Raw genomic sequence first — 26,018 nt, 5'->3', positions numbered from 1 at the left:
CTTTTTCCTCTTTTCTAATTTAAATAGAAGAAAGGATATCTTTACTGTTTCTGCTAGCTCCATGAAGGCAGAGACTATGGTTGTCATCTCAGTTCTCCAAAACAGTGCCTGAAACATAACAGATGATAAATGAATATTTTTAGAAGGAATGAATGTAAATAAAGTCAATATGATCAAATAGTCACACTGACCTTCTAGCTGTTCCTCCAACCTGCCAAGTAACTTCCCACCTCAAGGCCTTTACACTTGCTGTTTCCTCTGTTCTGAATGTTCTAGATACCCATATGATTAATTCCATCATTTTATTCAGATCTGTGTTAAAATGTTACTTCTTTAGATACATTTCCCTTCTACTATCTGTTAAAATAGTCTACCTCCACCTCTCCCACCCCAATTACTCTAATCCAGCTTCACTGTTTCTTCTTAGCACATATTGCTGTAATATTTCATTATACATTGTATACTTGACATTGTCTCTTTCTTCCCCCTGGAAGGAGGGGAGAATAAAATTTGAGATATGTAAATTCAGAGACTGCATAATGTCAGGGTTTTATGAGGAAACAGAAATCATTTTAGATAGTTCAAATAAAGAGACTTTAAAGGATTACTTACGGTGGTAAGTTTGGGCAGGGTTAAGGAAATAAGGTATATTGAAACTAGACTTGATAGGGAGAGAGGAAGAAAGAATGTTACTGAAGTCCAGTGAGAGCTGGAGCTGGGAAGGAGGGATTGCCTGAAAGAAGATGTCTTGCTAAAGGGACTCTACTGCTAACAGAGAAAGACATGGTGCTGGCAGTAAGGAGAAGCGGGAGAAGAAATGGCCGATTTTTCTCATTTATGCCATTCTCCTACCGATGCCTCCTGTTGTGAAAACGCAGGCAGAAACCAGCTAGCAAGGAGCCCAGGTGAACCAGTTCTTGGGGGTCAGCCTCTAAGGCAACAGTGGACAGAGAAGTGAGAATGAATCTTGCGAAGAAAACAGAATAAAAAGCACAGTGTATTGTTTGGCTCATGGCTGAATCTTTCATGCTCAGAACAGTACCTAGCACAGTGCAAATGCTCAATAAATACTTGTTAAATAAAATAACCAATGATGATAATTTGCTAAAGCAAAGGAACATTGATCCAGGATATTATCATACAGTAACTCTGATCTTATGTTGGAGGGGATGGTAGTTGTCCAAGGCATCTGTTTGGAGAAATTCGCAGATTACAACTACCCTAAAGAGGAGAATCAGTGCCTTTTATTATTTCAATCCACTAATCACGTATTTGTAATTTATGAGTTGTATCTTAGTATTCAAAGATCTTGGGAGAAATTTTCCAGTAAGAAATGTTGGTAACACCCCGTCTCTACTAAAAAATACAAAAAAACTAGCCGGGAGAGGTGGCGGGCACCTGTAGTCCCAGCTACTGGGGAGCCTGAGGCAGGAGAATGGCGTCAACCCGGGAAGCGGAGCTTGCAGTGAGCTGAGATCCGGCCACTGCACTCCAGTCTGAGAGACAGAGCGAGACTCCGTCTCAAAAAAAAAAAAAAAAAAAAAAAAAAAAAAAAGGCCGGGCGCAGTGGCTCAAGCCTGTAATCCCAGCACTTTGGGAGGCCAAGACGGGCGGATCACGAGGTCACAAGATCAAGACCATCCTGGCTAACACGGTGAAACCCCGTCTCTACTAAAAAATACAAAAAACTAGCCGGGCGAGGTGGCGGGCGCCTGTAGTCCCAGCTACTCGGGAGGCTGAGGCAGGAGAATGGCATGAACCAGGGAGGTGGAGCTTGCAGTGAGCTGAGATCCGGCCACTGCACTCCAGCCTGGGCAACAGAGCGAGACTCCATCTCAAAAAAAAAAAAAAAAAAAAAAAAAAAAAAAAGAAATGTTGGTAACTACATGGTTTTTTCAGGGAAAAAGATACTAGAACATAGCTACTGGATTGTTTTATTATTACACAAGGTAAGTAAAAGGTATGTAATGACATCACTGATTAATTAGCTTTAACTCCCACCTTGCTTATGGGGATTCATGAGGATGAACAGCAAAGATAAGGGATACAATATGTCTATGATCTCAACTCTAAGTCAGCTGTGTACCTGTAATTCCTTCACTCTGCTTTATTCCAATGGCATCAATGTGGATAATGGGCTAGAAAAGGGTGTTATTCACTGATACAGGAAAATCAGGAGATTTATTCGGAGACTGCATTAAAGAAGATGATGGTGGGTATAGCAATGAACAGGTTTTTTGGTATTGAGATGGGAAACCGAGGGAACTGACATTTCAAGTCTCTCTAAAGAGAAAAGCAAGACTGAGATCAAAGAGTTTTGGTGGTGGTGGTAGGATATAGATTGCTTTGAGAAAGGTAGTAAAGGTTTAGAATAGTAACAGGCTTTAGAGCTAGAAGGACCCTTACAAGTCTCTTAATTCCATGGTTTACAAACTGATTTTTCAATCAGTGGATTTCTCCAAATGAATTCTTTTGCAGTAGTATAGCATATGTAAATCAGATAAAAGTTCAGTGGCTCAGATAGAAGGGGAGAGAAGCCCTGAGCCTCAAATGTTATGTGTCCTTTATGCCTCCCACCTGCTCATCCTCCGATTGCCCAACGTGGTTCCAGATGTATCTCTGAAGAATGCCTAGTCTCCTTTGAAGACAGTTTCGAAGCTATCAATCTCCTCATTTTGTAGATGAAGAAACAGACCCAGAGAAATGAATTGACTTGTCCACAGTAAGGTCAGGACTAGAATCCACCTCTCCTAATTCCTAGCCAGAACTTTTTTTTTTGTTTTTTTTACTATATTATGCTATCCCACTTCTTGTAGACATAAATTAATTGGCATCAGCAAAAGTCTCCAAGAATCTGGGATTTTAGGCTTTATTTTTCCAACGACATTTACCCTCAGATAATTTCTTTCTGTACTTCACAGTTCTATTTTATTACAAAAATTAGGAATGTCTTTTCTTACCAGCCTCACAACTTTAGATTAAATAAGAACGTGTGATGTGCTTAGAGATCCTTGGAAGGAAGTTGTGAAGCACATTCAATTTCCTACTTGTGAAAAACATAAAGGCTTTCTGGGGAAGTCATCAAGCAGAACTGGGAATGAAAAGTATTGAAACATTAAAAAATGCTCATGTACTACATGTAGTCTTTAGTAACTTGTTTTTTGTTTTTTTTTTTTTCACCTGAAATTATGTTTCTGAGATTCATCATGTTATTGTGTGTAGCTGTAGTTCATTCCTTTTTGCTGCTGTCTGAATATACCTCCATTTATTTATTACAGTTTAAGGGGACGTACACATGACAAAATTAGGGTTTTTGAAAAAGCAAGGAAATGATCTTTAAAATAAGCATAGTAATGGCCTCGTAAGGGAAGAAAGGAGCATGGGATTGGGAAGAAACCCCTAGTAGTTTTAACATTATTAGTAATACTTTAGTACAGTGATGTTCTAAATGTGGTCGCAAGGCCACCAGCATCAGCATCACCTGAGATCTTGTTAGAAATGCACATTTTGGGGTTCACCTGAGACCTACTGAATCAGAAATTTTGGGGGTGGGCTCAGTAGTTTTTGTTGTAACGCGTTTTCCAGATGATTCTGATGTATGCTGAAGTGTGAGAACCACTGTTTTACTGTTATGCTTTATAATTTATAATTTACTTCCCTCTCTGTCTCTTGCTCTCTCTCTCTGTGTCTCATTCTTTCTCTCTCTCTGTGACATTCTTCCTCTCTCATGTTACACAACAAAAAATAAAAGCATCTGATCAGTGACTAACCAGAAATAAAGAGCTGTAGGGATATTAGAGCCATTTGATAGCTGTTCCTTTTGCAGGCTATTTGGTCAGAAGGATAAGTGGTGGGAAGAAAGGAAAGAAGAAGAATGGAACCATGGATTAATTCAGGAGGAAGGTGAAGGTTAAATAAGAGAGGGTTCTTTGGCAGCATATGATGACTAAAGTGTAGCTGAAAATATAGAGTATACTTTGAAACACATGTATATATGTTTGAATCTCTGTGTGTGTGTGTGTGTGTGTGTGTGTGTGTGTGTGTATGCTTTGAATGATACCTTGCTTGGAAAGCTTAACATGCCCACATCAGTAGAGATAATTACTCCCCCTCTCTACTTACCCCTGCTTCTGAATAATTTAGACTCAACAGGGAGTAACGTACTTTCCCCACAGGATATAACTGCTGTTATTAAAGTAGATCTTGCTGCCTTGGCCAGGCATTCTAAAATGAAATGAATGTGTATCATTACTACTTTGACTTCCTTTTTTGTGATTTTGGAGCTGCAGTTGCCTTTGCAAGCTATCTTTTTTCCCTGCTGCTAGCATCACATATCATCACGCTGAAAGTGAACACTACAAAAGGGGGAAAAAAGCTTAGTCTTTATTTATTTTGAAAGAAACTGGTTATTAACTGAACATTTATTCTTAAATGGCTTACCAGTGTTCAGACTGCAAAAGGGTAGCCCACTCTGAAAGGTACCACACAGTCTAACTGTTAAAGATGTCATTGTTGCACACAGAGGACACAAAAGGCTTTAACCTGCCAACTGCCTGGGGACAGTCAGGGAAGAATCTCTTAAAAGATATTAATTGTGCAACATACACACCCTAGGGAAAACATCTCTAGCAGACAGAAAATAGCACCAAATGAGTTTTATACATCTTTCAGGTTTGTCATTTGCAACATGCTTTGGACCAATAAGATATGAGTTTATCCTCTTTGCCAGACTTCTATTAAGAGAAACTCAATGCTGTAAGAAAGTCTCCCGTCATCACCCTTGTTAAGGTTCTTGCTATTGTAATAACTTTCTGAACAGTCTACCCTTCTCTTACCTTGTCCACACTCCAGTTCCTCCTTCCTGCCACTGCCAGATTGACTTTCATAAAGTACAGTTTTGATTGTGTCATTAGTCCACATATTACATCTTGGTCTGTGCTTTGGTGAATTACAAACTCAGAGCTGACTGTATGCTTTACTGTTAATAATTGTGCAGGATCTTCTTTACACATTTTTGTGCACAACCTACTCCTGATGACATTTGATTATTTTATTATTATTTTAAGCATTCATCTTGGACTCTTTACATATTTTTATCCTATTGCGTTGTATTTTTGTTACTTGCCTCAAATTCCTTTTGAAATGTGGAGGGGTGAAAATAAACAGATGCAGAAATAAATACAGTCAGTAAGTCATTCTCCTTCTTGGAGGCTTTTATTACCTCCCCATTGTGCACTAAATAAACCCTAAACTTCTCAGTCTAGATGAGGTCCTCCATAATATGGCCTCAACCCACTCTTACAGTTTTATATTGTCCACTGCCAAAGTATGTACATTCTGTGGTCCATCAGACTGAATCCCTTGCCTTTCTCCAATCTCGCCATGTGTTTTCTTGCCTCCATGCCTGTGTGTATGCTGTTTCCTCTACCTATATCATTTCGTCTCTTATCTCTGCCTGTTGAGATGTTTGCCATCAAACTCCATAGTTCCACTGCTACTTCTTCCTAAATCCTTTTCTGATATAGCCACCATTTATGATCTGCCCTCTTCTAGAACATTTTCTTAATTGTCCTCATCATATTCTACCTTGTGTTACAGTTATTTGTACACTCACCTTATACCATCACCCACTTCATGCTCTAAAAATTGAAGCTTCTTGAGAGCAGGGGCCGTGCCCCATGCATCATTATATCCTCTCTACAGTATACCTATCAGTCTGTTGTATTCAGTAGGTGCTCAGCAAATGTTTGTTGAATAAATTTATATGACTAAAAATAATAAATGCAATTGTATTTCTGTTTGGATAAGAGATTGCATGTTTTAGCGTTTGGACATATGTGCAAAATTTCTTGAGGCATACAGGACCACTAAGTACAACCCATTCCCACTACTGGAAAACCCAACAAAAAGAGTAGGCCCTGTTGTCACAGAGGCAGTAGCCCTTGATCCATTATGAAGGATATCTGACTTCTTTTTATATAAAAAGAGCATTATAAAAAGAGCATTAGCCCTGGAAATTTAATAATTTGGGGAAACAGCTCTAATGAACATTGAAAATACAGTTAAACATCCACAGAAGAAAATATGGACATAGTAATATGGCAGTGCTAACCTCCAGGCAGAAAATAAGGATATGACTTGTTTTTTCTCCTATAGCACAGTTAATGGAATGACTATGTCCTATTGAGTCGCTCAAACTGTCTGAGAAGTTACCAGACACCCTGAGTCAGTTTGAAGAATTTGATAATATGCCCTTAGAGATGGAGAACAGGATACAGATGCCAAAAATAGATCTGATGAGTGAGTGCAGCAGAATTCCTAGTATGACAAAATTAGGAAGCTGGAATTTGTTGAGCTGAAAACCATAACAGGAAAGCAAAAGACAATGATAATGTTTGATTCTTAAAGTGGATGCCGTTAAATAAACATACTAAGATGCCAGAAGTTTAAAGCGATGCTATTTTCCTCTCCTTACTCTTTATTTTTATATACCATGTTGCCTGTTAAATGATCACTTCTAAGAACTACATCTGAAACTATATTCTGTTGACTAGACTTATCATATACTTCATATTTACCTAATTGGTAAGGACAAAAAACAATGAAAATGAAAAAAAAAAAAAAAAGACATCAACTGAGGAGCAAAAGGGAAAAGGGAAAAAGACAACTTCAAAGTAATTATTTGTGATGTTTTTGTTTAGGCCTGAAAAAAATGGCATCCAGCATGCTGCTACTGACATATGGTTCCCTCTGTGACCCTCAGAACCAAACAGTATGAATAATCCAAAGCTTGCCAGAATCCAAGACTTTTATATTAAAGTCATTCTTTTTTTTCCTTCAGCATTGTGTAGCTGCTTTGCTGAACAACAATGAAAATACATTTCCTGCCTCCCTTTTTTCTTTTCCATTTCATTTTTTTTTTTTTAATTCAAGAGCAAGCTTTAGAGTTTAGCTAAAATGCCTCCATCAAATAAAGTGGGACAGCAGTACTTAGGACTATTTTTCTGTTTTTATTCATGACCTGAGTCATAGAAGAATGCTAGCTTTGAAGTCTGAAATTTTTTTTTTTATGTTTGGAAGATACCACACGTGTCTTTTACATAGTCTAGTAAAGATGCTTGATTTTGGTTTTTTTATATGCCCTCTGTTATTGATGATCCAAGCAGTAAGACATATAAAATAAAATTTTGCTTTTTATGAATGTGATTGATCTGTCTTGTATTCTAAAGAATAACCTGGCAAAGCATTATGTTTTTGCTTTAGGTCTTCATAAGTCATCTACATAGAGGGTACTAAATAGGAAGAGGTGATAGTGACATTTTGCATGTTAGGTGTTCAGGTTCTATTTTAATTGCTGTGGGATTACATTTCAATTTTTTTTTTCATAGTGTTTTCTCTGCAACAACAACCAGGTAGTCTTCCTGCCTTAGTCTTCATTGAACTCCCATTGCCCTCCACATCACTACCAGATACATCTTCTAATTCATTAAACGAATATCACTCTTCTCAAAAGCCTTTGGTGTCTCCTCATTGTCTGCCAACTCTCTTTAATCTAGTATTCAGAGCCCTCCATGATTTGACTCCAATTCATCATTTGAGTTTTACCTGTCCCTAACAACTCCCTTGCTAGTACTTATGTTTCAGCTAAACACACACACATTTAATATACCCCTCATCCCATCCACTCCTCACTCCCACACATGTGTTCGTATCTGTCCTTTTCCACTGCTGTTGCTTTTATAATATTCTCTACCAGGACCATCCAACCTCTCACTTTTACCTAGTTTTGAGGCAGAACTCCTACCCATATTTTGAGGCCCAATTTAAATGCACCATGTTTCAAGTCTTACTCGTCCCATTTATAATAGTTTTTATATCTTATTTCCCCTCATCATTATCTTTCCTCTGGTTATTTTCCCTCACAACTCCTTGCGGGAACTTACCATAGTACAGCAGCAGCCTTCCTTGTGCATGACAATTGCCAGTAATCCTTTGTTAAACAATGGGAATGAGGCCTAATGTCCACGCCCGGATCTCTGAACTTTTCTATCTTAATTATATTTAAATGTACACGCTATTCTGGTTATTGGAACTAGCATCCTAGTAACCTTTCTTTCCATAAACGAGGAGAACTTGGTGATTTATAGAGATGCTGTTGTTCATAATCAGAGATGTAATGTTTATTATATATGGAAATAAGATTAAATTCATTAATGGAAAACAATAGTTTGAAAGAGTTAAGTGTCTGAATCAGTATTTAAAGTTGCCATAGCACAGCAGGACTTAGTCCCCTCAGACATTTGAATGAGCCATCAATTTAGCCTGTTGAGTGTGTGACTGAACAGACAAAGCCTTATATGCATCAGTATAACCACACTGGCTGACCTAAAATAAGAATCTCTTTAGCTTCAAGCAGAATTTGCAAAACTCCTGGAATTCAAGCCTCAGGTGCCAACAACACTCAAAATAACCTTTACAATTTTCTGAGAGTTTACCTATGTTCCCCTAATAAAAGGTATTATTTAGTATTTCTTGACTCATCATTTAAAAGCCAATGTCCTGGCTACATGTATAAAGACTTGAGAGATCCCTTTCCTGTTTATTTGGTGAGTTAAGTTGCAGGCAACCACTAGAGAGACGCTGATGTCTATTAGTGCCACAGGTGTGAGTTTTGTAATCTCTCTTTCTGGAAAATGTCCAGGATGTCACTGTTTTGAAGGCTGGCTTCCCCTTGAAAAAAAAAAAAAAAAAGTAAATGTATCCTGTGCACTATTGTCACTTAGAGCTGTAGACCAGCAATGACTAAAAGCCTCTTGAGAAATAAACACAAGTGACAAAAGATTAATTCTTTTGGCATTCTTTATAGAAAAACCATGATCCTTTCCAAAGAGAAAACTCTTTGAAGTCCGTGTGGGTTCATTAGAAGTCCCTCTCTGGGAAAACTAAAGAGCAGGCAAATGATCAGTTTGTGTGTCTGACAGTGACATCTGTCACCCATTGACCTCAAATGTGACACATCTGATTTGGCTGCCTTCCTTCTTCATGGCTCCATGCATGTCCCTCGAAAGCTGTGCTAAATTATCAGAAATTTTAGAAACCACTCCTTGTCTCCAATGACTTTGATTGAAGAGCTGCAAACTAGGTATGAAGAAATTCAAACACATTAGGTTCCTAGGCAATTCGGCAGCAGGAGGGGGAGGGGGTGGCTAAAGAGCTAGAATATTGTTCTAGAAACCTGGATAATGGTAAGTACCTTGTAAAGTGAATGACCTATTGTTCCTTCACTGAAGGTTCACATTCTTGTAAGGTCTCACTGAACGTGTGTACTAGTTAGCTGTCCCACTAAGAGTTTGTTACTAAACAAAACAAACATACAAGTCAATGCTGTGGACCATGAACTTGATTTTCCTACAGTGTTTTGTTCACATGGATGGGTCAAAATTTGGGAAACATGGCTTAACCAAATTCAAAGGCTTTTTGATATAGGACTTCTCAAAACCTTCATTCTGTTCCCATGTGCTTTGTGCATCTCTAAGAGGAAACTGGAATGTAAGGTTGACCAAGAGACCTGTTCCTCCCTCTCACCCAGAGGAATTAACTCTTCCCTTCCATGAATGGGTATAGACTGAATACCTGTTAACAACAAAATCTGTCAGCAGCATCACTATTGAAGAAGACATAGTGAACCAGCTTTGTTTTCTTTAGTGGATGGAACTCATTCCACTCTGTAACATTTTGTTCTTGGCTTAACAAGCAACAGTGCAAGTGGCATAACCCTGCATATTTTTTGTTTTAGGTCACTCTGAGAAGCTGGTTTACTTATATTTAGATAATTAGTACAAAACAACACTGCCTTTATGGTTTCCTTTTAGAGTCTTCACACAACTAGGATTAAGGAAGACTAAAATTATATTACTTCTGGAAGGAAAGCTGGATCTCTACTAATTTGGTAGGCATGAAAACTAGAGAGACTTTTGCTCTCCGTGGAGCAGTAATATTAAGTCTGATGCAAATGGCTCCTTTCTGACTTACTCATTCATTTGGTAAATATTTATTGAATGCTTACTATATTCCTAGTGGTCTTTTAGGTGTTTGGAATAGAGTTACTTAAAAAAGAACTTCCAACCTTGTGGAGCTTACATTCTATGGGGGAAGAAAACAAGCAAGCAAATACATTTATGAAAAAAAATGATATATTTACAGATTGGATAATTGATATGAGGGAGCTAAAATAAGGTGATAAGCTGGAATTGGGGAGTTCTTTTTATAAAAAGTGTGATTGATAAAGTTTCTAATCTCAAATATGTTTTCTCCATAATGAATTTCTGTACTAATAAAATGTAATACCTCTTCTTGTTTTCCTTCATAAATATATATACTTATAAAGAAGAGGTGATCATTGAAAGAGGAGGTGAGCCAGCCATGTGAAGATCTAGGAGAGCAGATTTCGAAGTGTAAAGTTTAGAAATTATAGGAACTGTGAGGTAGAGTCTTTAGCTGGTTTTAAGAACAGAAAAAAGTCATTGTGGCTAGAACATAGTGAGGAAGGGAACAAATAGTGTGATTTACTAGATCGGTGGTTCTCCAAGTGTGGTCAGGTACGTTGGTAGTCACACACAGGCTAGCAAGCTGTACTGTTGAGTCAAGGAATAAGAGATGGTATCCTCGGGCGCCCAATTTATGCAGGTCCTGATAGTTCTCTGACTATGAGAAATCAGGGAGATATTATTTAGCGCAGTGGTCCTCAAAGTATGATTCCTGGGCCACCAATGTTGAACAACACTTGGAAACTGGTTGGAAATGCAAATTTTCTACCCCATCCCAGACCTACTGACAGAAACTATACGACTGAGACCAGCAACCTTTGTTGTAACAAGCCATCCAGGAGATTCTGATGTTAGATAGAGTTAGTGATTCACCTTGCTGGAAAATAACTGGGGGTGTGAGTGTGGAGTAAAATAGTGTCACTTTAGGAGGAAGTGTCTTCTTTGTTTAAAAGCCTTATTCTTCCATTTGTGCTTTTGAACCCACCTGCTACTGGAAAGTACCTAGCTTCATTAATTCATTACCTCTTCCTGCATGTATTAGGAATAAACAGATGGTGCTCTTAGGGTTGTACATAGATAATTTCGGTTAATCCTTATAATAACCCTGTGGGATAGGTACTGTTATTATTCCCATTTTATAGAAAAGGAAATGAGGGCACAGAAAAGAAATTTGACCCTGGTCACAAAGGTAATAAGAGGAAGTCTGGTTCCAGAAGCACATTAATAAGTACTTTTCTACACTGCCTCTCACATATCTGGGATCAGTTGGGGTGATTTGATCTAAGATAACATTGTTCAAATAATTGCCTTTGCTTTTGACTTTGACTTCAAGTCTCTGAATGGTGCTCATAGAGGTCACCTAGTGACTATTCTAGTCCAAAACCCTGAGAGGTAAAACAGCTTGCTGAAGGTTATAGAGCCAGTTAGTGTCAGAGCCATGACTTAAAACCCAGGTCCCTAACTTTCAACTCAGTGTTAGCACATTTCCATTGAAAACAAAACTGTGGATGTGACATACTGAAAATAACAAAGCCAGGACACATATCCAGCAGCTCATGTATTTACCAGTCTTCCTTTATCTTGCTATTGTTAGCACAATGAGTTCTTTTCCCGATTCTGGTGCCCATGAAGGGCCAGAGGACAGGGCCCCCTAGAGAGAATACGGCCATAGCTGGCAATAAGAGCAAACACTAGTCTTGCACATGGAATTTGAGTCTAGGATGCCAGAAGGGAGCATTAGGTTCTATTAGTAGTATCATTGTCAAATGCATGAAGACAACAATGCGTCAAAAACAAAGTAACTTTTCACCGGCTTCTTTTTTATGTTTCCTAGATTTTCTCTTTGTTTGCTTGCTTGGTTTTGTTTTTAACCGTTTTTCTCATTTTATCTGTAGTGAAATTTTACCAAGGGAATGTACAGAAGTTAACATTCTGATCACTTCTTGGCCTTTTGGCTAACATGAAGTGCAAAAGTTAACATTCGTAGAGCCTTAAAATAGTCACCCCTGTACGTTTAAGGCTTCATCATAAAACCTCAGCAACATTAAACACAAAATCTCCATTTCGACATGTGAATCTGAAATGAACTAGCTTTTCTGTCTCTATCTTCTGTTTTACATTTACAAAAGTGTGATGTATAATTTAAGTTTTTTATCTCAAATGTGTTTGCTCTAGAATAAAATTCTGTAATAATAAAATGTTCTATCTCAGCTTGATTTCCTCTAGAAATATACTAACTATTCTTGTCATTTTCCCGTTAATACAGTCAGCAAATAAAAGTATTAATTCTGATTTAAAATCTAGTTCTGACTAGCATAATATTGTTTCATTCAAGATGCTTTTTGGGGACCCTCTTAGAGGATTAATAAGTTGTAATGAAAAATCATATATTGTATATTAGATGTAATTATACAATACATCTCTCTTTATTATCAGTCTCCCAGACAACTTCTATTTAAAGAAAAGGGAAGTGTTGATTATTCCCGGGCAAGATGGCCGAATAGGAACAGCTCCAGTGGTGCAGCCCCCGGAGGGTAAGCAGAAGCAGGGTGGAGTGTTGCCTCACCCAGGAAGCGCAAGGGATCGGGGAACTCCCCTTCCTAGCCAAGGGAAGCCATGAGGGACCATGCTGTGAGGGATGGTGCTATCCGGCTCAGATAACTCTGCTTTTCCCATGGTCTTCACAACCCGCAGACCAGGAGATTCCCTAGGATGCCTACACCACCTAGGCACTGGGTTTCAAGCACAAAACTGGGCGGTCATTTAGGCAGACATCGAGCTAACTGCGGGAGCTTTTTTCGTATCCCAGTGGCACTTGGAACACTAGCGAGACAAAAACCATTCACTCCTCTGGAAAGGGGGCTGAAGCCAGGGAGCCAAGTGGTCTTGCTCAGTGGATCCCACCCCCAAAGAGCCCAGCAAGCTAAGATCCACTGGCTTGAAATTCTTGCTGCCAGCACAGTCAGACTTCACAGTCTGAAGTCAACCTGAGACGCTTGAGCTTGGTGGGGGGAGGGGTGCCTGAGCTTGGTGTGGGGAGGGGCGTCCGCCATTACTGAAGTTTGAGTAAGTGGTTTTCCTCACACAGTGTAAACAAAGCCCCTGGAAGTTCAGACTGGGTGGAGCCCACCGCAGCTCAGCAAAGCCGCTATAGCCAGACTGCCTCTCTAGATTCCTCCTCTCTGGGAAAAGCAACTCTGAAAGAAAGCAGCAGAACCAGTCAGGGGCTTATAGCTAAAACTCCCATCTCTCTGGGACAGAGCACCTGGGGGAATGGGGGGCTGTGGGTGCCCTTCAATGTTCCTGCCTGCTGGTTAAGAAGAGAGCAGTGGATCTCCCAGCACAGTGCTGGAGCTCTATTAAGGGACAGACTGCCTCCTCAAGTGGGTCCCTGAACCCTGTGCCTCCTGACAAGGAGACACCTCCCAGCAGGGGTGGACAGACACATCATAGAGGAAAGCGCCAGCTGGCATCTGGCAGGTGCCCCTCTGGGAGGAAGCTTCCAGAGGAAGGAGCAGGCAGCAATCTTTGCTGTTCTGCAGCCTCCGCTGGTGATCCCCAGGCAAACAGGGTCTGGAGTGGAACCCCAGCAAACTCTAGCAGACCTACAGAAGAGGGGCCTGATTGTTAGAAGGAAAACTAACAAAAAGAAAGAAATAGCATCAACATCAACAAAAAGGATGACCATGTAAAAACTCCATCCGAAGGTCACCAACAGCAAAGACCAAAGGTAGATAAATCCATGGAGGTGAGGAAAAACCAGCACAAAAAGGCTGAAAATTACAAAAACCAGAATGCCTCTTCTCCTTCAGAGGATCACAACACCTGGCCAGCAAGGGAACAAAACTGGATGGAGAATAAGTTTGATGAATTGACAGAAGTAGGCTTCAGAAGGTGGGTAATAACAAACTCCTCCAAGCTAAAGGAGCATGTTATAACTGAATGCACGAAACTAAGAACCTTGATAAAAGGTTAGAGGAATTGCTAACTATAATAACTAGTTTAGAAAAGAACATAAATGACCTGATGGAGCTGAAAAACACAGCACGAGAACTTTGTGAAGCATACACAAGTATCAATAGCCAAATCAATCAAGCAGAACAAAGGATATCAGAGATTGAAGATCAACTTAATGAAATAAAGAGAGAAGACAAGATTAGAGAAAGAAGAACAAAAAGGAACGAACAAAGCCTCCAAGAAATATGGGACTATGTGAAAAGACCAAACCTGCATTTGATTGGTGTACCTGAAAGTGATGGGGAGAAAGGAACCAAGTTGGAAAATACATTTCAGGATATAATTCAGGAGAACTTCCCCAACCTAGCAAGACAGGCCAACATTAAAATTCAGGAAACACAGAGAACACCACAAAGATGCTCCTTGAGAAGAGCACCCCAAGACACATAATTGTCAGATTCACCAAGGTTGAAATGAAGGAAAAACTGTTAAGGGCAGCCAGAGAGAAAGGTGGGATTACCCACAAAGGGAAGCCCATCAGACTAGCAGCAGATCTCACTGCAGAAACCCTACAAGCCAGAAGAGAGAGTCAATATTCAACATTCTTAAGGAAAAGAATTTTCAACCCAAATTTCATATCCAGCCAAACTAAGCTTCATAAATGGAGGAGAAATAAAATCCTTTACAGACAAGCAAATGCTGAGGATTTCTGTCACCACCAGGCCTGCCTTACAAGAATTCCTGAAGGAAGCACTACATATGGAAAGGAAAAACCGGTACCAGCCACTGCAAAAATGACCCAAAATATAAAGACCGTCGACTATGGTCAGTGAAGAAACTGCATCAACTAATGGGAAAAACAACCAGCCAGCATCACAATGACAGGATCAAATTCACACATAACAATATTAACGTTAAATGTAAATGGGCTAAGTCCCCAATAAAAAGGCATAGACGGGCAAATTGGATAAAGAGTCAAGACCCATTGGTGTGCTATATTCAGGATGAGAGGTGACAACGTGCTAGCAGCTCTCGGTGCCTCCTCGGCCCCGGCGTCCACTCTGGTGGCGCTTGAGGAGCCCTTCAGCCCACCACTGCACTGTGGGAGCACCTCTCTGGACTGGCCGAGGCTGGAGCCAGCTCCCTCCTCTTGTGGGGAGGTGTGGAGGGAGAGGCGCAGGCGGGAACCAGGGCTGCGCCCTGCACTTGCTGGCCAGCATGAATTCCCGCAGGCGCGGCTGCGGGTGTGTCTCCGCGGGCCCCCACACTCGGAGAGGCCAGCCGGAGCTGCAGGCCCAGGGCAGTGAGGGGCTTAGCACCTGGACCAGCAGCTGCAGAGTTTGCGCCAGGTCTCCCAGCAGTGCCGGCCCACTGGTGCTGTGCTCCTGCTCCAGTTCTTGTGGGGCCTCAGCTGCCTCCCCGGGGGGCAGGGCTCAGGACCTGCAGCCCGCCATGCCCAAGCCCCCACTTCTGCCGTGGGCTCCAGTGGGGCCCAAGCCTCCCTGATGGGGGCCGCCCCCTGCTCTGTGATGCCTGGTCCTATCAACTGCCCGAGGGTTGAGGAGTATGGATGCATGGCGCGGGACTGGCAGGCAGCTCTGCCTGCAGCCCTGGTGAGGAATCCACTGGGTGAGGCCAGCTGGCCTCCTGAGTCTGGTGGGGACTTGGGGAACTTTTCTGTCTAGCTCAAGGATTGTAAACGGACCAATCAGCACTCTGTGTCTAGCTCAGGGTTTGTAAATACACCAGTCAGTACTCTGTGTCTAGCTCAAGGTTTGTAAATACACCAATTGGTACTCTGTATCTAACTAACCTAGTGGGGACTTGGAGAACTTTTCTGTCTAGCTGTGTCTAGCTCAAGGATTGTAAATGCACCAATCAGCGCTCTGTGTCTAGCTCAAGGTTTGTAAATACACCAATCAGTACTCTGTGTCTAGCTCAAGGTTTGTAAATACACCAATTGGTACTCTATATCTAGCTAACTCTGTGTCTAGCTAACCTAGTGGGGACTGGAGAACTTTTCGGTCTAGCACTCTTGTGTCTAGCTCAAGGATTGTAAATGCACCAATCAACACTCTGTCAAAATGGACCAATCAGCTCTCTGTAAAATAGACCAATCAGCTCTCTGTAAAATGGACCAATTAGTAGGATGTGGGTGGGGTCAGATACAGGAATAAAAGAAGGCTGTCCGAGCCAGCAGTGGCAACCCGCTCGGGTCACCTTCCACACCGTGGAAGCTTTGTTCTTTCGCTCTTTGCAATAAATCTTGCTGCTGCTCGCTCTTTGGGTCCATGCTGCCTTTATGAGCTGTAACACTCACCGTGAAGGTTTGCAGCTTCACTCCTGTCAGCGAGACCACGAACCTACCGGAAAGAAGCAGCTCCAGACACATCTGAACGTCTGAAGGAACAAACCCTGGAGACACCATCTTTAAGAACTGTAACACTCACCGCGAGGGTCCGCGGCTTCATTCTTGAAGTCAGCAAGACCAAGAACCCCCCCAATTCCAGACACAAGGAGACCCATCTCATGTGCAAAAACACACATAGGCTCAAAATACAGGGAAGGATGAAGATTTACTAACCAAAGGGAAAGCAAAAAAAAAAAAAAAAAAAAAAAAAAAAAAGAAAAAAAGGCAGGGGTTGCAATTCTATTGTCTGATAAAACAGACTTTAAACCAACAAAGATCAAAAAAGACAAAGAAGGGCATTACATAATGGTAAAGGGATCAATGAAACGAGAAGAGCTAACTATCCTAAATATATATGCACCCAATACAGGAGCACCCAGATTCATAAAGCAGGTTCTTAGAGACCTACGAAGAGACTCCTACACAATAATAGTGGGAGACTTTCACACCCCACTGTCAATATTAGACAGATTAACGAGACAGAAAATTAACAAGTATATTCAGGACTTGAACTCAGCTGTGGACCAAGTGGACCTAATAGACATCTACACAACTCTCAACTTCAAATCAACAGAATATACATTCTTCTTAGCACCACATAGCACATATTCTAAAATCGACCACATAATTGGAAATAAAACACTCCTCAGCAAATGTAAAAGAATGGAAATCATAACAAACAGTCTCTCAGACCACAGTGCAATCAAATTAGAACTCAAGATTAAGAAACTCATTCAAAACCACACAACTACATGGGAACTGAACAACCTGCTCCTGAATGACTACTTAGGAGAATAACGAAATTAAGACAGAAATAAATGAGTTCTTTGACACCAATGAAAACAAAGACACAAAGTACCAGAATCTCTGGGACACAGCTAAGGCACTGTTTAGAGGGAAATTTATAGCACTAAATGCCCATAGAAGAAAGCAGGAAAGATCTAAAATTGACACTCTAACATCATGATTAAAAGCACTAGAGAAACAAGAGCAAACAAATTCAAAAGCTAGCAGAAGACAAGAAATAACTAAGATTAGAGCAGAACTGAGGAGATAGAGACATGAAAAACCCTGCAGAAAATGAGTGAATCCAGGAGCTGGTTTTTTGAAAAGATTCACAAAATAGATAGACCACTAGCAAGACTAATAAAGAAGAAAAGACAGAAGAATCAAATAGACACAATAAAAAATGATAAAGGGAATGTCACTACAGATCCCTCAGAAATATAAACTACCTCCAGATAATACTATAAACATCTCTATGTAAATAAACTAGAGCATGTAGAAGAAATGGATACATTCCTAGACACATATACCCTCCCAAGACCAAACCAGGAAGAAGTTGAATCCCTGAATAGACCAATAACAGGTTCTGAAATTGAGGCAGTAATTAATAGCCTACCAAAGAAAAAAAAAAGCCCAGGACCAGACGGATTCACAGTGGAATTCTAGCAGAGGTACAAAGAGGAGCTGGTACCATTCCTTCTGAAATTATTCCAAACAATTGAAAAAGAGGGACTCCTCCCTAACTCATTTTATGAGGCCAGCATCATACTGATACCAAAACCTGGCAGAGACATAACAAAAAAAGAAAAATTCAGGCCAATATCCGTGATGAACATCGATACAAAAATCCTCAATAAAATACTGGCAAATCGAGTCCAGCAGCACTTCAAAACACTTAATCAACCACGATCAAGTCGGCTTCATCCCTGAAAGGCAAGGCTGGTTCAACATATGCAAATCAATAAACATAATCCATCACATAAAGAGAACCAATGACAAAAACCACATGATTATCTCCATAAATGCAGAAAAGGCCTTCGATATAATTCAGCACCCCTTCATGCTAAAAACACTAAATAAACTAAATATCAATGGAAGATATCTCAAAATAATAAGAGCTATTTATGACAAACCCACAGCCAATATCATACTACATGGGCAAAAGCTGGAAGCATTCCCTTTGAAAACTGGAACAAGACAAGTATGCCCTCTCTCACTACTCCTATTTAACATAGTATTGGAAGTTCTGGCCGGGGCAATCAGGCAAGAGAAATAAAAGGTATTCAAATAGGAAGACAGAAAGTCAAATTATCACTGTTTGCAGATGACATGATTGTATATTTGGAAAACCCCATCGTCCCAGCCCCCAAACTCCGTAAGCTGATAAGCAACTTCAACAAAGTCTCTGGATACAAAATCAATGGGCAGAAATCACAAGCATTCCTATACACCAATAATAGACAGAGAGCCAAATCATGAGTGAACTCCGATTCACAATTGCTACAAAGAGAATAAAATACCTAGTAATAAAACTTACAAGGGATGTGAAGGACCTCTTCAGAAAGAAGTACAAAGCACTGCTCAAGGAAATAAGAGAGGGCACAAACAAATGGAAAAACATTCCATGCTCATGAATAGGAAGAATCAATATTGTGAAAATGGCCATACTGCCCAAAGTAATTTATAGATTCAATGCCATCCCCATCAAGGTACCATTGACTTTCTTCACAGAATTGGAAAAAGCTACTTTAAATTTTATATGGAACCAAAGAAGAGCTGATATAGCTAAGACAATCCTAAGCAAAAAGAACAAAGCTGGAGGCATCACACTACCTGACTTCAAAATATACTACAAGGCTACAGTAACCTAAACAGCATGGTACTGGTACCAAAACAGAGATATAGACCAATGGAACAGAACAGAGTTCTCAGAAATAACATCTACAACCATCTGATCTTTGACAAACCTGACAAAAACAAGCAATGGGGAAAAGATTCCCTATTCAATAAATGGTGTTGGGAAAACTGGCTAGCCATATGAAGAAAACTGAAACTGGACCCCTTCCTTACACCTTATACAAAAATTAACTCAAGATGGATTAAAGACTTAAATGTAAGACCTAAAGCCGTAAAAACCGTAGAAGAAAACCTAGGCAATACCATTCAGGACATAGGTACAGGCAAATACTTAATGACTAAAACACCAAAAACTATGGCAACAAAAGCCAAAATTGACAAATCGGATCTAATTAAACTAAAGAGCTTCTGCACAGCAAAAGAAACTATCATCAGAGTGAACAGGCAACCTACAGAATAGGAGAAAACTTTTGCAATCTATTCATCTGACAAAGGGCTAATGTCCAGAATCTACAAGGAACTTAAATTTACAAGAAAAAAACAAACAACCGCATCAAAAAGTGGGTGAAAAATAGGAACAGACACTTTTCAAAAGAAGACATTTATGTGGCCAACAAACATATGAAAAAAAGTTCAGCATCACTGCTCATTAGAGAAATGCAAATCAAAACCACAATGAGATACCATCTCATTCCATTTAGAATGGCGATCATTAAAAAATCAGGAAACAACAGATGCTGAAGAGGATGTGGAGAAATAGGTATGCTTTTACACTGTTGGTGGGAGTGTAAATTAGTTCAACCACTGTAGAAGACAGTGTGGTGATTCCTCAGGGATCTAGAACCAGAAATACCATTTGATCCAGCAATACCATTACTCGGTATATACCCAAAGGATTAGAAATCATTCTGCTATACAGACATGCACACGTATGTTTATTGCAGCACTATTCACAATAGCAAAGACTTGAAACCAACCCAAATGCCCATCAATGTTAGATTGGATGAAGAAAATGCAGCCTATATACACCATGGTATACTATGCAGCCATAAAAAATAATAAATTCATGTCCTTTGCAGGGACATGGATGAAACTAGACACCATCATTCTCAGCAAACTAACACAAGAACAGCAAACCAAACACCACATGTTCTCACTCATAAGTGGGAATTGAACAATGAGAACATATGGGCCTAGGGAGGGGAACATCATACACTGGGGCCTGTTGGGGGGTGGGGGGCAAAGGGGAAGGATAGCATTTGGAGAAATACCTAATGTGGATGATGGGTTGATGGGTGTGGCAAAGCACCATGGCACATGTATACCTATGTAACAAACCTGCACATTCTGCACTTGTATCCCAGAACTTGAAGTATAATAATAATAATAATGATGATGATAAATAAAAATGGAAGTGTGTTCAAAATACTTTTTAATGTTTTTAACTTAAAATTTATTTTGTCCCTGGCTGTTCCTAAAATATAGGGTCTGTGAGAGGGAAGAAGTTTTTCTCAGTTTTCTGAAGAGGAACTCTTGCTTTTAGATCCTTGCTCAAGTGTTTTTGAGACTACAGTGTGTGTTGAGCAATAATGCCCACCCTCTTAGAAAGGATCTTAAGAGAAGGTATTTTACTAAAATGTCAGCTTCCCCTTTTTTCACTTCCTTGCTTTCAAGTAAAATTATGGCTTTTGCAAAGAATACCTCAACAGTTAATGTGAGTCATTTTTCTTTAATATTAATACTGGGATTTCTACTGCTTTTAAATAAAAAATTTCTACACTATTGTAGCTCCTGAAAACTGTGTCACAGGCCAGTGCACTACAATATAAAAATTCTATGTGTGCAATTAGTTTTAATTAAGAGTGAGTTACATTTTCAGATAAAGTGGTAACCTAAGTTCCCAACACAGTGTATTAGCAGCATTACTGCAACTTGAGGAGTTACTAGGAAGTGTTTTTACTTTTATCCTTGTATATTAACAATGGTTTAGGGCAAAGGCTCACTTCTGTTCTAAGTGGAAGGAGTAGTTCTCATTCTGAGAATAAATGTCTCTCCAGGAGGCTGGCCAAGAGTTCTGCTTTTTATTCAGGTCTTAATTTTTTTTGTCACTTACACATGTTTAGTGTTTTTGTGTGTGGGCACACAAACAGTTATATAGAGAAAGGCACACAGGTTTTTCTCTAACAGTTTAGAAACTGTACCAGACACTAGGGTGACCATCTCTCCTTGTTTGCCCAGAACTGAGGTCTTTTCCTGGAATGCAGTATTTTCAGTGCCTGAACCAGGAAAGTTTTGGGCAAACCAACATGGTTTGTCATCTGAGTTCAAGAAAGTAGTTCTGGTATGACAATACAAATGTTTTGTACTCCCACATAGTTAATTCTGGACTTAAAGGGGAGGTATTTCGGAAGCTAACTTAATACTTCTAGTATATAACAAAAGTAGTGAAAATAGTCAAACTTAGTCAGCAACAAGCCTAAGAACTAGTCAGATGTGAAGGTTAGCAGTAATGGCAAAAGTATGAAAAGAGGAGACCATGAATAATTACAATCTTAGATTCTATAACTTTATTCTGGGTTTTAAGATTTAATCTAAGAGTTGTATAAACAGTGGGGTTTGTATATCGAGCTGAACAATAATGGAAAGGATTATTAAAAATATCTGCACTATTTATTTTTATCTGCTTGAAGTGCAATAAAACACAACAGGCTGTGAATTATTGTGTAATAGTTACCACATTGTGTCATTAGATGTGAGACAGACGGCTGAGATCCAGTTAAATGCACTGCCATTTTCAGCCTCTAGAATTATATTATAGTTCTGAGAGAAGAGGTGTCACTGGTTTGTGAAGTCTAGGATTGAAACCAAGAATTTTTTGATTTTTAGTTCTCTGATCCAACACAAAGTTATGTGTTTCCAGCCAAGTTGCTTAAACTTAGTGCCACAGTTTTCTGATTCTTTGACTTAACAGAGCAAAAGTTAGCTCTCAGCTTCTAGACTGTACAATTTTGGACAGTCTTGTAAAGGTAGTGGTCATTTGAAGTAAAGATGGGAATGAAGTCCACTTTAGTATCAGAGACTGCATTTCGCGCCATGTTATCTGTCTGTTAAGAAAACAATATGGTTAGTCAGTATCAAGTAGAAAGTCCTGTCTGACTTTCATTATCTGCTCCCAAACTACCTATCAAGTCCCACTGGGCAGGCAGAATCCCATGGAAATCAGCGTATGTGTTCTAGATCTAGACTGTCTGGATTCAAAGCCTTGCTCTATCATTATTAAGTCTGTGATCTTTGTCAAGTTACTTAACCTCAACGTGTTTTAGTTTCTTCATTTGCAATGTTGGGTTCTCACTAACAACATATAACTCTTAAGGATAAATATATAGAGAACAGTTAGAATAGTGTTTGGTGCACAGTAAGGGTTTGCTATTTTTATTACTGTTGTCATCATTATTCCTTAATGTGTGCCCTTGCTCTGGGCTCAATTCTCTCTTTAGTATATACATGCCATGCGAACTCATGTTTTTTTATATCTTTGTTTGCGCTGAACTCTCTGCATGCAACATGATGTTTTTTCCAGCTTGCCCAAAGTTTATCCATTTTTAAAAGACCATTTCTAATCCCATCTCTTATGTGAGACTTTCAGAAAACTCTCACTTTGATAAATTACTTTATAATTACTGCCAGAAACATACAGTTCAGCTTTCAGCCGTTTGTTTGTTGTTTGCTGTTTGCTATGTACTAATGTTATGTCGTCTGCTGATCTGTTAACTTTTTGACAGTTGGGCCAATGTCTTGTCTATTTTATTGTTTTCTACAGCCCCCTATAGTATGTTTCTTGATTAAAAACAAGTTGAGTATCCCTTATCCTAAATGCTTGAGATCAGAAGTATTTCTGTTTCCAGATCTTTCCAGATTTTGGAATGTTTGCATATACATAGATATGTATATCTGTTTGCAGATACATAGCGATATCTTGTGGATGAGATCCAACAGAGTGTAAAATTTGCATTTCATATACACCTTATACACATAGCCTGAAGGTAATTTGATACAATGTTTTAAATAATTTTGTTAAAGAAACAAAGTTTTGACTGTGTTTTGACTTTGACCTGTCACATGAGGTCAGGTATGGAATTTTCCACTTGTGGTGTCATGTTGGTGCTCAAAAGTTTTGGATTTCGGAGCATTTTGAATTTCAGCTTTTTGGATTAAGGATTCTCATTGATTCATATCAGGGAAATAATGACTAAATTTGTTCCTTAAATTTTTCTACCACTTTTGAGACAATAAAGTCACTAGTTACATCACTTCAAGAATAGATCTCCCAAAAATCTTGCTGATTTTAGACTATTTTAAGCAGCTATATATATGTGGTAGAATAATCATTTACAGGTAAATTTTCTTTCATGTTTGGATTCAGAAAAGAATAAAAAATGTTGGTACATAAAGTTCATATACATCATTGAATCACATTTACTAAAGTGAATCCTGTGAAGATAGGATGAATTGAGATTAAAATTTTTTTAAATTTAATACTTTGGTGCTATGGTTGAGTGTTTGCCCCTTCCAATACTCATGTTGAAACTTAATCTTTGACTGTACACGTTGGCTCATGTCTGTAATCCCAGCACTTTGGAAGCCCTAGGAGGGCGGATCACTTGAGGTTAGGAGTTCAAGACTAGCCTGGCCAACATGGTGAATTCCCATATCTACGAAAAATACAAAAATTAGCTGGGCTTGGTGGCGCATTTCTGTAGTCCCAGCTGCTTGGGAGGCTGAGGCAGGAGAATTACTTGAACCCGGGAGGTAGAGGTTGCAGTGAGCTGAGATCGTGCCACTGCACTCCAGCCCGGGCCACAGAGCAAGACTCCATCTCAAACAAACAAACAAAAAAACAAAAAAGAAACTTAATTCCCAATGAGAGAGTATTAAGAAGTGGGGCCTTTAATTGGTGATTGGGTCATGAGGGCTTTGCCCTCCAGAATAGATTAAGAGATTCGTGGATGAATGGATGAATGGGTTAACTAATTACCAGGTTGTTATGAGAATGGGTTGGTTATCACGAGAGTGACTTTGCTGTACAAGCCCGTTTGGTTCTCTCTTGTGCTGCCGTGTGCTGTCTTTGGTCTCTGCAGAGAGTCCCACCAGTGAGAAAACTTTCAGCAGATGTGGCCCCTAGACCTTGGAATTCTCAGCCTCCAGAAATGTAAGAAATACATTTCTTTGCTTTAAAAATTACCCAGTCTCAGGGATTCAGTTATAGCAACAGAAAACAGACTGAGTCCTATGGTTTGAATTTATGTGTCCCTCCAAAATTCATATGTTGAAACTTAAATACCAATGTGATAATATTAAGAGGTGAGTAGGTCCTAAGGGCTCTGTCCTCTTGAATGGGATTAATGCCTTTTAAAAGAGGCATCACACAGCATTTGTCCCTGTTGTCCTTCTGCCTTCCTCCCATGTAAGGATGTAGCAACAAGGTGCCATCTTGGAAGTAGAGAATGAGCGTTCACCAGACACTGATTCTGCTGATGCTTTTATCTTGGACTTCTAAGCCTCCAGAACTGTGAGAAATAAATATCTGTTCTATAAAAATTACTCAATCTGTGGTATTTTGATATAGCAGCAGGAATGGAATAAGGCATGGAAATTTTCACATACACGCAAAAGCACAGAGAATAATACAATCAACTCCATGTAACTATCACCCAGTTTCCACAATTAGGAACACTTTTCCCATCTTGATTTATCTATTCCGCCCATTCTTTTTGGCTGGAATATTTTAAAGCAGAATCATCAGATTTCATCTATAGTAGTTGAGTATGCATCATTAACAGTTAAGAGATATACAAACAATGCTAAAGAGAACCAAGAAATAATTCTCAGTATTGTGCTAAAATTGTCAAACCTTGTCGTAAAATTTTACAACTTTAATAATACCACTTTGCTTTCTTCTACTCCAAACATGTAGGTAAACCTAAAAAAAATTGATGTTCTTAGTGGATGACAGAAAATATATGTGAAACGTGAAGGGTCTTTTATTGTCTCAGCTGTGGTCTTTGAATTATAGCAAGAACCATACTTTGACAAAAAATACTACATTAAGATTTTGATATGATAGATTACTATAATAATCAAATGGAAATTATATATTTATTTTATTTTAATGTATTTTTTCAGCTGTATGATATTTTTTGGATATCTTAAATGTAGAATGGGGCTATCTAGACATGACATGATATAGTTCATCAATCTATTTTAATAAGGCAATTTTTCTAGGGATGTTAGAACTTAATAGCTTTAATGATTTGATGACACTGCTTCACAAGTGATTGTGATATCATTCCCTCTTAAACTGATCATAAAATATAACAATGGTGTTGAGGTATATGTTTAAATAGCTATTTATCTTATTCAGTTTATCAAAGGCTGTCTATGCAAGTGGCAATCATTGGTTTATAAATTAGGGTAAGTCATGTTTTGTTGTTGTACTTTTAGAGTTACAGGATAATAGGACACCGGTTTGAGCTACTTCGTTTGCAAATCCTAATGCAACAATGTTATATAAAGAGGCACATGATGAGAATTTTTAGAGAAATTCTTGTATCCAAAAAAGTTGGATAGTTCTGTTATGTAAACCTGAGCCAGACATGTATAAGAAATGAAATTTAGAGTTTAAGGTTGTTAGTAATGTATACGTTATAACTGTAGATTCAAAATCTATAGTCCTGAAACTCGTTTTCTCTAGTGCTGGAGGGAGCATGTATACATAGACAGATGTGCACATCGCCCATAGTACCATAAATCCATGAAGGTGACATCAGCTCTAACCAACTGGAGTGAAGTGTACCTGACTTGCTGTCAGTTCTCTTTGCAAGTTAGGGTTCAGTGAATTCCCATTTTGGAATCGTCTAGGATGAACCGAATTCAAACAAAAACTTGCTTACAGGCATTTAAAG

This window comes from Macaca thibetana, chromosome X (genome assembly GCF_024542745.1).
Source record: "Macaca thibetana thibetana isolate TM-01 chromosome X, ASM2454274v1, whole genome shotgun sequence".
Classification (NCBI taxonomy): Eukaryota; Metazoa; Chordata; class Mammalia; order Primates; family Cercopithecidae; genus Macaca; species Macaca thibetana.
This window is presented reverse-complemented; position numbering follows the sequence as displayed.